A 12,975-nucleotide genomic window follows, 5' to 3' on the forward strand; every position below is an offset into this window, starting at 1 on the left:
ATGTGCAGGGCTGATGGTCAACATAGAGAGGAAGATCATGCCCAGGGGGAGGAAACCTCCCCTATCCCCATATAGTGGCATTCTGAGACAAAGCCCCAGGCAACCCATATTGGTTAAGGCTCTGGAGCTCGAAGTTCTTTATTATTGCTGAGGGCACCACCATTGTCCCAGTCACCTAGGCTTATAATCTAGGTATCATCCTTGACTCCTCACTCTCTCACCTCCTATATCCATTCAAACATCTATGGCATACACTCCCTTCTTTCCTCTGACACTGCCACTACCCTGCTACAGAACCTCATCATCTCATGCTTGAACTATCACATTAGCCTGCTGGTAGATCTGCCTGTCCCAAATTCCTCTTCATCCCAATACACTCTCCTCTCAATTGTCAGAATGATCTTTCTAAAGCACAAATCTAACTACGTCATTCTTGTTCTCTACTCAATAAACACCAATGTCTCCCTAGCATTTCCAGGATCAAATATAAAATCCTGCTTGACATTCAAAGCCCTTCATAACCCAGCCCCCATCCTCTTCCTCTTTCTTACATCTTACACACTAATTTCCCACCTACACCCTACTACCACCATCACTTCCCATGGACTCTGCAATCTATTGACACTAAACTCTGCTGTTCCTCCAACAAGACACTCCATCTCCCCTGACTGAATATTTTCATTGACTATCCCTCATACTTGCCATGTTCTCCCTCCTCAAATTCACTTCCTGATTTCCCTGGTTTCTTTTAAGCCCCAGCTAAAATCCCACTTTCTATAGGAAGTCTGTTCTAATTCCTCTTACTGTAGTACTTACCCTCTACTGATTATTTCCAATTTATCCCACACATAGCTTGTTTTTAAATAGTTCTTTACATGTTTTTCCTCTCATTAGACTATGAGCTCCTTGAGACCAGGGATTAGATTTTACCTTTCTCTGTATTCTCAATGTTCAGCAGTGGGTAAGCACATAGTAGGTGCTTAATAAATGTTTATTGAATGACTGACTAAGAAACAAGATTAACTAAGATGAAGCAACAACAAACAGAGAGATTGACACAGGCTCTCTTGGACTGGAAAATATCTCTTCATTATTTCATAATGGTATTTCCAGATTTCTTCACATTCCTCATACGTGTCAATCTTAATTTCATTATAGTATTTGATCACATTAATTTAATTAATTAAATACTAATGGAAGCACTGATGCTTGATTAATTAATTTAAATATTAATATGTTTCAATATTATGGCTTTAAATGTATAATGAATATCATGTTTCTTGCCTTGGCAATGAGTAAGAAAGGGATGTGGAGGAAGGGAGAGAATTTGAAGCTGAAATAAAAATTAAAAATAAGAATTTTTTAAAAAATGAATGTTAAAAAATGCTTTAATATTAAACAAGATAACATCTGTAAAGCACTTTGAAAATCTTGGAGCACTCTGTAAATGCTATCTGTCCTCTCTATTGCTGGACATTTAGGGATGTTTCTAGGGTATTCTTTTGCATTTATCACCATGAAAAATAGCTCTTCTTTTGGCTTTGATAACACTTTCAGGGTACAGGATATTTCAACTACCTTACATGGTTGTTGGTCCTTGAAAACTAGATTTGATTGGATTTGATTGGAGTAAAACAGAGAGCCATTGAAAGCTATCTCAAATGCCACTTGATTGGTGAACTATTTTAAATCTGGGTTCCTATGAACATATATTCCCTGGTTTACTTCTCCCAGCCCTCTATTCTCAGAAAATCTTCTTCCCTATAGACTTCTAAGCAATGTAGGAATGGCAGTATACTACTCCACTCTTGAAAATGTCAAAAGTGGTGCATCTCTAGACCAGGAATACCTAGATCATGATCACTGGACTCTGGAGTAAGATAGTCAGTAGCTAGCAAAAACATCAGAGGCACTATTTCAAGAATTTCATAACTTGTTTAGACATGGTACATTGGAACAGTTTATATAGACATTCTATAAATCATCCATTACCCTTTGTAAGCATAACTCACATTTATAGAGAGATTTAAGGCACATAAAGTGCATTTCTCATAATATTCTGAGGGACAGTAGTATAGAATTATTATTCTAGTTCTACAGATGAGGAAACTGAGACTAACAAAGTTTAAATGTCTTGCCTACAGTTATATATCTAGCAAGCCTCAGGCCATAAGACCACATATTTTTAGCTGAAAAGGACTTTAAAGGTCAACAAATCCAATGCCTTTATTTTATAAATGAGGAAACTAAGGTTAAGGGACGCCCAAAAAATGATACAGGCTATAAGTTGCAGATATCAGATTTTAATCCAGATCTCCTGACTATCAGGGGAGGTAGATGGCTAAGTAGATAGAGCGCTGGGTCTAGAGTCAGAAAGATCTGAGTTCAAATCGGGTCTCAGAAACTTAATAGTTGTGTGACCTTAGGCAAGTTATTAAACCTCCATTTTCCTTAATCTACTGGAGAAAAAAATGGCAAACTACTCAGTATCTTTACTAAGAAAACTCCATGAACACTATTGGCATGCTATGATCCATGGGGTCATGAAGAGTCAGCCATGACTGAATGATTGAACAACAAATTCTGATTAGAAATCTAGCATGCTTTAGCTCTCACAAAACCAGTTGCTGATAGACATATCTATTCAACCATTGTCATTTTCTTTCGTCAAAATCATCATTACCACTCACTAGTATATTTGAGGAATCACTTGTATATAACATTAAGCTAACCTCAGGACAGAACTCCATTCTGGTCCTTATCATGGAATGAGGTCAATAATATAATAATACATTACATTCATAGGATCACACATTTAAAGCTGGAAGGGATATTAGATGTCATCAGATCTAACTCCTTCATCTTACATATGAAGAAACTGAAACACAGTAAAGTTACATGACTTAATAGTTAATATCTAATATATATTGTGCTTACTATATACCAGGCACTGTGCTATGTGCTTTCCTATTATTACTTCATGTGAACGTCATACCAGCCCTGGGAGGTAGGTGATATTATTAGCCCCATTTTACAGATGAGGAAACTGAAGCAAACATCATGTCTTGTTTTGTTCTGTTTTAAGTGACTTGCCTTGCAGCACCCAGCTAGCAGGTGTCTGAAGTTAGAGTTGAACTCAGGTATTCCTGACAGCATTCTATCCACTATACCATGGTTCAGGGCAACCATATATTGCTTTTACAAATTCCAAAACACTTTCACATAAGTTATCTTATTTGATCTGTTAAGCAAGATGTTGATATCCACATATTACAGATCAGAAAATTAAAAGTCAGAGTGGTAAAGTGATTCATCAAAGGGTCATAGAATGTGCACAAGGTCAGGGAGCTAATCAATGCTCTTATGACTCTAGCTATAGCCCTTTTCCCACCATTCTACAGTGGCTTTCTCTTAAACAGACATAGGGAAGGCAAGGCAAAGGCAAAGGGAAGGCAAGGCAAAGGCAAAGGAAAGGGAAGGGAAGGGAAGAGAAAAATCTTCACAAATTGAAAGACCTGTGTCACAGAGAACATGCAATACTAGTGTGTGGGAGTCATACAAAAGTAATGCTAAGTAGAACTATATGAGTGGAACTCAAGGGAGGGCAGGACAGCAGATAAACCAGCTCAGTGACTTCATCTGGAAGTCCCTTATAAAAGAAAAGTTTTCAAACTAAGTATGAGGTACTTCGTACTGACACTTAAGACAACAGGAACCAGAATGTGATTTTGATGGACAGAAACAATAAGAGACTCATCAGAGGTACAACGGAAAAGGAATCACCCCTTCATGTCCCAAACCATGCAGGAGAGCTTTCTCTCTCATGACAAAACTTGTTATTTTTCCTTTGGAGGGAAGGGGTTTGGGAGCTGGGGGGGGGGAGGGTGTATTCATTTCCTCCTCACTGGTACCAAAAGGCTTACACTTCTGTAGTCCCTGGAGGAAAAAACATATAAAATCTCCTCCTTTCAACTTTGGTATTGCAAACTGTGATGAGCCAGCTTTAAATCCATTGCAGGTAATGTCATGGGGAATACTCACTGGATCCTGCTGGGTTTGTTTTTACTGTATATCACTGAACCCATAGAGTCTTTGAATAAATACCTCCCCTCCTGCCAGTGATCTTTAGCAAATGGTACTGCAGTCTTGAAACAAGGAAACCAGGACTAACCAGGACTGATGACAGCAAAGAAGAAAACGTGGGCACATGACCTCCTAAAAGATGTATTAAATAAGACTGCTCAGGCAGGACTGGATGAGCTCTGGAAGAAGCTATGACTGAAACTTGAGAAGACTGAGAATCTCTACTCTAGATTTTGGACCAAGGGAAACTATGTACCATGGTAGAAATATCTAATTAATGGCTTCACCAAGCATATGCATGTATCTTCTGTGATTGGCCATCTCATTTTGATTCAACATAGTGCTAATAAAAGCAAAGTCACAGATTTGACCCTATATAGACCACTTTGTTAGCTCTGCTATATCCCATGGCCATAGAAATGTTCATAACCTCTTTTTTTTTTTCCCTAGCCCACACTTGCCTCAAGTATCTTACAAAATGTAAGCAAAAAAAAAAAAAAAAAAAGCAACCATATAAATACAAAGCATTAGAATCAGAAGCAGAGAATTTAGGGGTAATATACCTAGTCCAACCCTTTCTTTTACAAACAAAAAACTGGGGACAAGAGAAAGTAAATGAGCTACCCAAGCAAAAACCAGCACAGAGGGTGTTTCTGAATTAGCACCACTCAACACCATCAACTCAATAGGATAGGGAGTACAAATCATTTTTTCTTCATTTTACAGTTTTAAACCTTAAAAGTGTTCAGTGACTTGCTCATGGACATCTAGCTAGTAAATGGAAAAGTTGCAATAATTCATTCAGGTTTAATTCAACAAACATTTATTAAGCACCTACTATTTGTAAGATACTATGTTAGTTATGAGGGATACCAAGACAAAACTAAACCACCCTAGCTTACATCACATAGGAGAGCCCCAAACACACATTATTGGTTAATAAATACAAAAACACAAATCATTATAAAGTAATTCCAAGAGGGAGAGAGCATTAACAACTAGAAGGGGATTAGAGAAGTTAAGAGGAATCATGTGGGAGATAGAACCTGAGCTGCATTTGAAGGAAGCTAAGGATTCAAAGATAAACAGGAGAGGAGAGAGCGCATTTCAGAAATGGGAGACTATAAATACAAATTAATAAGGAACTCAGGAGGTGGAATGTTGGATATGGGATATACCTAGCAGACACCAGTGTACCTGAAATGGAGAGTACCTACAATAGAGCAACATAGAGTAAAACTAGAAAGGTGACTGGGAACCACATTAAATGCCAGGCTCAGGATTTTGTATTTTATCCTAGAAGTAATAGGGAGCCACTAAAGATTTATGAGTTGGGGTGACAAATGTACAAGAATGGTTTGGCATGGTTCAGCAGAAACTAACAACTCTTTACAACAGTTTCTCTCCTAGCATAAAATATATTCTAAATTCTCAGTCTTCTCCTACCACAATCAATCTCTAACAGACAGCTAATGGCACAGGATAAAAGGACCTAGGCTTAGATGGTGCATAAGAGACCATCCAACTCAATGCCCTCATCTTAAGTATGAGGAAACTGAGGCTAGAGAGTCATAGAATCAAATGATTTAGAGTTTAAAGGGACCTTAGAGATTCCCAAATCCAAACCCTTGATTTGACAGTTGAGTAGGCTGAGACTCAGAATGGTGAAGTGATTTGTTCAAGGTCACATTAAATAGAAAAGCCAGGATCATTTTTGCATATGGAAGGTGGCATTTTACAAGGAACTCCCTCTGTCTGGAAGTTTAAAACTGTCATGCATTTTAGATGGCAAATGTCCTTCTCCTTATGCACCTAATAAAATGTAGGGAAATATCAGAAGCTCTGCTCTGATATGAAGAATTCAATGACTCAGTTATTAAGTTAGGTGGGTGATTTTGGACAAATCACTTCACTTCTCTGGGCTTCATTTTCATCATCTGAAAAATAAAAGGGTTGAATTGGATAATTACTAAAGTTTATTCTAGTTCTAACTTTGTAGGATGCTAATTAGGCAACTTCATGAAGATGGTTATTTGAAGGGGAGGGGAGCAAGGTTTGAAAACTCACATTAGCATTTTAAATGGTCTTCTTTGGGCCTGGATGAGTGAAAACTTAAGTCTAATGTAGACAGAGAGAGAATCGGACTCCCCAGTAAAAGTGGATTCCATCCTCTTCTTAGGTTCCAACAATTTGACTAACAAAGTTGCTAACCAAAGAATCTAAATGCCATCTCTTGAAAGTCACAGCTACTAGAAGCCCTCATCCAAGGGTTCTTTAATCTGAATCTACATAAAACTTAATAGAAGAGTTTGCTGTAGGTACTTCCAATTTTGAATTTGTTGTCTCCACTTCAAGCTCATAGAGACTTTTGCTACCAGAAATCTCTGCTAGCAAGGCTCACCTCTAACAAAAAAGGCCCTTTTACCAGAATCCTCAGCAAATAGGATGGTAGCTATATCCTAACTATTCTTGTCACTGGGACTGGTTGGAGTTTGTTGGTATTCCCAAATGGAATTTAGTTGTTATTTACCTTCATTTCCCAATATATCTATTCCCCCTCCATCCATTAGAATAATGAATAAGAAGAAGAGGAAAGGAAAGAAATGTCCAGCAAATTAATCAGCAGGAGAAACTAGGTGGTGCAATAGGTAAAGTCCCAAGTCTGGAGTCAGGAAGACCTGAGTTCAAATCTAGCCTCAGTGACTAACTAGCTGTGTGACCCTTGGCAAGTCATTTAATCTCCTTTGTCTCCAATTCCTCATCTGTAAAATGAGCTGAAGGAGAAAACGGCAAACCAGTACCTTTGCCAAGAAAACCCTAAATGGGATCATGAAGACTTTGACATGACTAAACAACAACAACAAATTAACCAGCACATTAACCAACATTACAGGGAGGATTCCAAACAAGTTCACCCACGTCATCATCAATGTCATTATCATCATCACTAGTATTTACATAATGCTTTAAAGATTTGCAAAGCACATTACAAATATCTCGTTTTATAATCACAGTAACCCTTGAAGATAGGTGCTAGTATCTTCCTCATTTTACAGATGAGGGAACTAAGGCAGACAGGAGTTAAGTAATTTGTCTAAGGTCACATACCTTATAACCGTCTGAAGTCAATTTGAACTCACATACTAAGGAAAGAGGAGTATTGTCACAACTCTTTTCTGGTGCCAACCTTGGTCATTACAATTTTATAGTTTTCAGTTTGATTTTGCTGTTGTCTTTTCCATGACATTGTCATAGTCATCACATATATTGTTGTCCTAGTTCCATTTCCTTTATTTTGCATCAGTTCATCTATCTTTCCTTTCTTCTCCATTTTATCAAAACCATTGTCTCTTACTGTACAGTATAATTATATTAAATTCATGTACCGTAATTAAGAATTCCACAATTGCACTTAGAGTATAGAATATAGGCTATAGGAAACATTGTTATCAAGAGCAGTCAGTTTCTAATATTAGAGTCAGTCAGATTGTACAGTGGATAGAATGCTGCATCTCGAGTCAGAAAGATCTGAGTTCAAATACAGTCTCAGATACTTACTAGCTGTACAACCCTGGACAAGTCCATTAACCTCTGTTTGCCTCAATTTCTTCAACTGTAAGATGAGGATAATGAAAGTATCTACCTTCTGTGTGTGTTCATCCTTCACTGCCATCAGAGGAATGATGACATGACTTGCACTTGACTTTGCTTTGAGTGAGGGAGGGCTGTGCAGGTCACCAGCCTCACTTCTCCTCCAGAGTCATATGAATCCAGTGACCAGATATTCATCAGGATGACTGGAGATGACCCAGGATGAGGCAATGTGGGTTAAGTGGCTTGCCCAAGGTCATACAGCTAGTGTGTGTCAAGGGTCTGAGGTGAGATTTGATCTCAGGTCCTAACTCCTGCACTGGTGATCTATCCACTGCACCACCTAGCTGCCCATCTACCTTCTAGATTTGTTGGGAAGATCTAACGAGATAATGTTTGTAAAGTGCTTGACAGAGTTCATGGCACATAGTAGGTGTTACATAAATGTTAGCTATTCTATTCTAATCAATACAATGATCCAAGACAATTCCAAAGAACTGATGATGAAAAATGCTGTCCACCTCTAGAGAGAAAACTTATGAATTTTGTGTGTGAATTGACTATAATTTTTTTTCATTTTTTAAATTTTTCTTACTTTTTAGCAACATGGTTAATCTAGAAATACATTGTACATGATTTCACATGTATAATTTATATCATGTTGCTTGCCTTCCTGATGGGTAGGGGAGGGGATAGAGGAAGGAAGAGAATTTGGAACTAAAAAAATGTTAAAGAAATGTTAAAAATGAATAAATAATATTTTAATTTTTTCAAATGGTAGTTATGATCATCTCCGCTTTGACAGGACCACACAAAGAGTCCTGCTATTTGATACAAGATTAGCTTTGTGACCGCAGGCAACTAACTCACTTAAACCCTCTAAACCTCAGTCTTCTCATCAGTAAAATAGGGATAATATTTGTACTACCTATTTCACAATGTTTCAGAGGGAAAAGTGCCTGGAAACCCTGAAATGATAAAGAATACAGACTGCTACTACTACTATGACTTCTATTAATGTCATTTAGCTATACTATGGATTAAACAGAGTTTTGTGGACTGACCTAGGAGGAAGTAGAACAATCTACCTCAAGCCAATTTGCTTCATGCCAATTTGCTTCAAAACAATTTACCAGCTAAGTCAAGATGTACTGATTTGAGTCATTTTGATATCACGCCACCATTGTTTTCTGTTTTAGTTGAATTACTTTTAGTCAAATTGTCTTTGGGCAGGCTGGCTTTCACTGAATTGATACAGACCTCCCCATTCATAACCTGAGAACTTCATTTATTCTAAAGTAGTATTACATTAGAACAAAGAATCATTCTAAGTATCAAATATGAGTATAGCAAGTCTCAAGCATGGAAGACTGTTCAGGAGTAGTGAACACAGTCTATGTCAGAGGTATCTCTAAGATGTTTCCACCCTATTCCTTCTACCCAGGTTAGGCTCTAGAGCAGGGGTGGGGAACCTGTGGCCTGCTAGGTCCTCAAGTGTGCCCTTTTGATTGACTTCAAACTTCACAAAACAAATCCCCTTATTAAAAGGATTTGTTCTATAAAACTTGGACTCAGTCAAGAGACTGCACCCAAGGACCAAGAAGGCCACATGTGGCCTCAAGGCCACAGTAAAATTTCTTCTCTATAGTAAAACTGGGTTGAGTTCAGGCTGATTATATACTTACTTCTAGAGTCTGAAATTAGCCAGGAATCTTAAAGAAATCAGATAATGGAAAGAGAACTATGAACATATATGGAACCAACCAACCAATCTTATAACCAATCTTATTTATCATACAATATGGAGTAAATAGTAAGGTATGGTTTAGAGAAGCAATGTATCACTTCCCCTGGGGTCAAAGTCTGAAATTTTTCATATTCTGGAATTTTCATATTTTCATATTCTTCTGTGACCTGCTTTGTTGTAACACCTGGTTTTTGAACCTCTGGGTCAAGAGTTCATAGTTTGTGGTACTACAATATCTCCATTGGTCCTACACACAATACTTGAACTGTAACTCCAGGTCTTAAACACAGAATAAATCAAAAATAGAATCCAGGAAAAGATAGTGTTTGTCACTGGTTCAACCTAAGATCTGCAGAGCCAGATTTCAAATACTAAGTTTTCCCCAGAGAAAAGGAACTTGAAAGTGGCCATCAGAATGGGACACTATCATTCAATTCAACAGAGTCCAATTCAACAAGCAAAACTTAATGCATTACTGAAAACCTAGGGCAAGTAGCAGCCCAGATATATTGGGCACAAAGTTGAGAAAGTTTTCTGCACAGAGAAAGGTTATACATCTTTGGAGTGAAACAAACAGGAAGGCAGCAATCAAAGTTCTATATTCTAAAGTTCAAATCTAAAACAAATGAACCAAAGCAAGCACAGAGGGCTTCCTTATAACATATGCAAGACAGCCCACAAAATAAATGTAACCTTTTAAAACCCGATTCTGTAAATACTCCAGAGAAGGAACAGGAGATGGATACACTATGCCTCTGGCAACTTACAGCCTCACACCTGCATTAGAGACAAACTGGCATTTGGTGATAAAAGAGAAGGTTAAGAAATATGAAAAAGTAACACTTCTTAGCCACAATAGCTTTCCATTTGTGTGCTGCTGCCCACCCTCCCTATAAGTGATAGGAATGGAATCACATGGCAGAAAGGGTAGCCAACAACCTCAATAGTGAATATATTCACAGGACATTAGAATGAAATAGATTTCAGAGATTGTTCAGTCCAGTAATCCCATTTTACAGATGAAACTGAGGCCCCAAAACGTGAAGGAGCTTATTCAAGAACAAAAAGCTAGTTAATCGCAAGAACACTGGTCATCTGAATCCAATCTAATCCAACAATCATTTATTACCACATTCAAAGCAACATCTAAGTATTAAGGATACAAGGCTAAAATGAAAAATTGTCCCTATCCTTGGGAATCTTACTCTCTAGTAGGAAAATATAACATATAAAGAGATAAATTTATATAAATATATGTGCATACGTGTGTGTGCATACTATACATATATATGCATACTATGTGTATATATATATATATATATATATATATATATATATATATATATATATATATATATATATATACATATATAGGTAAAAGGTTGTGGAAGAAGGAAAAAACAGAAATAGTACTCAATGTTATCCCTCCCTTTGTCAATTCAAGCTAAAAGCAATTATTCTATTTTCAGTCAATCAACCAATATTTATTCATTATCTCTTCCTGCAGAGAACCCTGTTCTGAGAAGATAAAAACATTTAGATATAGATAGTGCCTGTCCTCAGGGAGCTCTAGGAGGGGCATGAGGTACCAACCAAGGTAGAATAATACACAAGATAACGCTAGAAAACAATGTGCTATGTGAAGTCTGAGGGGGGAAATCGTTAACAATCTCGGGATCAGGGAAGACTTCCTAGAGTGGATAACTTTTGATTTGTTCTTCAAAGTTTGGATAGGAGTTCAACAGTCACTGGGAAGACATGTTAGGCACAAAGATTGTTATTTGTCCTTCATTCTTAAAGCATACCAATGCTATCAGTGATGTCCTGACTTCAAAGTGAATTGGATTTAAGGAAGCAGGACTGTGCAGAGAGAGCTTCACTCTCTCCTCTGGAGTCATCTGGAGTCATCTCCAGTGGAAAGATAAAGTCCAGATGACCCTGGATACAGTGGGAGATCTTGGTCTTTTTAAGCTGAGGTCTTTCCCAGGTCTCAGTTTGTCAGAGGCAGTACCCATTCACTGATTAAGACTAAGTAAGAAACGAGACAAAGAATGGCCTCTTTTACCTAGTCAAAAAATAAAAAGGAATCTGGGAGAGGAAGACCTTCAGGGTTTCTCGCCAACAGAAACAATTTCTATTTACATTCAGTCTGAACCATAAGATGTCAAAAAATGACCAAGTGAGGCTTGGCCTGGGACCTGTTGTTGCCCAATCAATGAGAGTCAGAGTGATTTGGGTTAAAGGCATGACCTTAAAAAAGAAATCTAGCCCATAAACTCCAAGATATCTTCTGAGGTTTCAGTGGTCAAAATTCATATTCCTTCAGAGAGAGCAAAATGTGGGGCAAGAAACTGAACAAAATATTCCATATCAGGTCTGATCAGAGTGTGTATTGGTCCTTTGTTGCCGAAGACCATGCCATCAGAGAAATGATGACATGATTTGCACTTGACTTTGTTTCGAGTGACGGAGGGCTGTGCAGGTCACCAGCCTCACTTCTCCTCCAGAGCCATCTGAATCCAATGACCAGATATTCATCAGGATGACTGGAGATGACCCAGGATGAGGCAATAGAGGTTAAGTGACTGGCCCAAGGTCACACAGTTAGTGAATGTCAAGTGTCTGAGGTGAGATTTGAACTCAGGTCCTCCTGACTCCTGCACTGGTGCTCTATCCACTGCAACACCTAGCTGCCCTTTTTCCCATTGACTAAAGGAATAGTGAATTCAGTTCTGACTTTCAAGCCCAGACTGCTACTACGGGTTAAGTGACTTCATCCCTTCCCGGAGTAATAGGAAGTTCCAACAGCTGCTAAAGAACTAGTTGACACTAGTTGATTCTGTTACTTAGAATAAAAAGTTTCTTAAGTAGCCATGCACTGGAGCCTGGTTCATGAACTATGAACATCAATGGAATCCCCAAACACATCCCTTCAGACTTTAGATAGCCTGGTTGTTCAGTTCCAGCTCACACTGGAGCTCCTTACTACAAAAGATACCAATCACTTTGCCTGTACTCAAGGGGAGCTGCTTCTCTCTGGAGAGATACCAGGATAAATGTTTTCTTCCCCGCAACTATTCATGCCCCTCTAGATCTAAATACTTGAACTATGATGCTAAGGACAAGCCTTTTAGATTGTAGATGGGAGCAAACCCTCCAGTGTTCAATAGAAAGGTGTTTATCAATGTGATTGCAATAGCAGGACCAACAGCCAGTGTTGTTACAGTACAGTGATTCTCTTGTGGTCTACTTTTATGTACAATGTTTCCATCTATGTACAAAATGGCCCATGGTGATGATGATGGTGATGATGATGATGATGATGATGATGATGATGTGTATACAATCTTTTAACTATATGACCAGTTATCACTTCTTGTTATCAGTGTTTTGCCCATAACACTACCTAACACGTACCTCCAAGTAGTTCTTAATCTGCTGTACATTTAGATTACTGCATTTGCTAAAACCTTGTGTAAAATAAAAGTAATCATATGTCAAGGGTCTCTCCCATGAGTGGTGCATGGCTTTTAATGAACTCTGTGACATCTATT

General features: G+C 38.1%; 1 protein-coding gene and 1 long non-coding RNA gene across 7 annotated transcripts in view; one reads left to right on the top strand and one right to left on the bottom strand.

Moving 5' to 3' along the window:
* GRIN2A (glutamate ionotropic receptor NMDA type subunit 2A) overlaps window positions 1–12,975 on the bottom strand; it is a 506,391-nt gene that overhangs the window by 417,451 nt on the left and 75,965 nt on the right. The gene's annotated exons all lie outside the window — the stretch shown is intronic.
* The window catches only part of LOC140504227 (uncharacterized), a 62,267-nt gene that overhangs the window by 11,082 nt on the left and 38,210 nt on the right, over window positions 1–12,975 (top strand). Inside the window, exon 4 of one of the 5 annotated variants that reach the window (XR_011967014.1) lies at window positions 4,019–4,773. The exons of the other annotated variants lie outside the window; for them this stretch is intronic. This is a non-coding gene — a long non-coding RNA (uncharacterized lncRNA). Of the gene's footprint in view, window positions 1–4,018; window positions 4,774–12,975 lie in introns of those variants that run through there. 5 annotated transcript variants of the gene reach the window in all.

The sequence above is a fragment of the Notamacropus eugenii genome, chromosome 1 (assembly GCF_028372415.1).
Source record: "Notamacropus eugenii isolate mMacEug1 chromosome 1, mMacEug1.pri_v2, whole genome shotgun sequence".
Lineage (NCBI taxonomy): Eukaryota > Metazoa > Chordata > Mammalia > Diprotodontia > Macropodidae > Notamacropus > Notamacropus eugenii.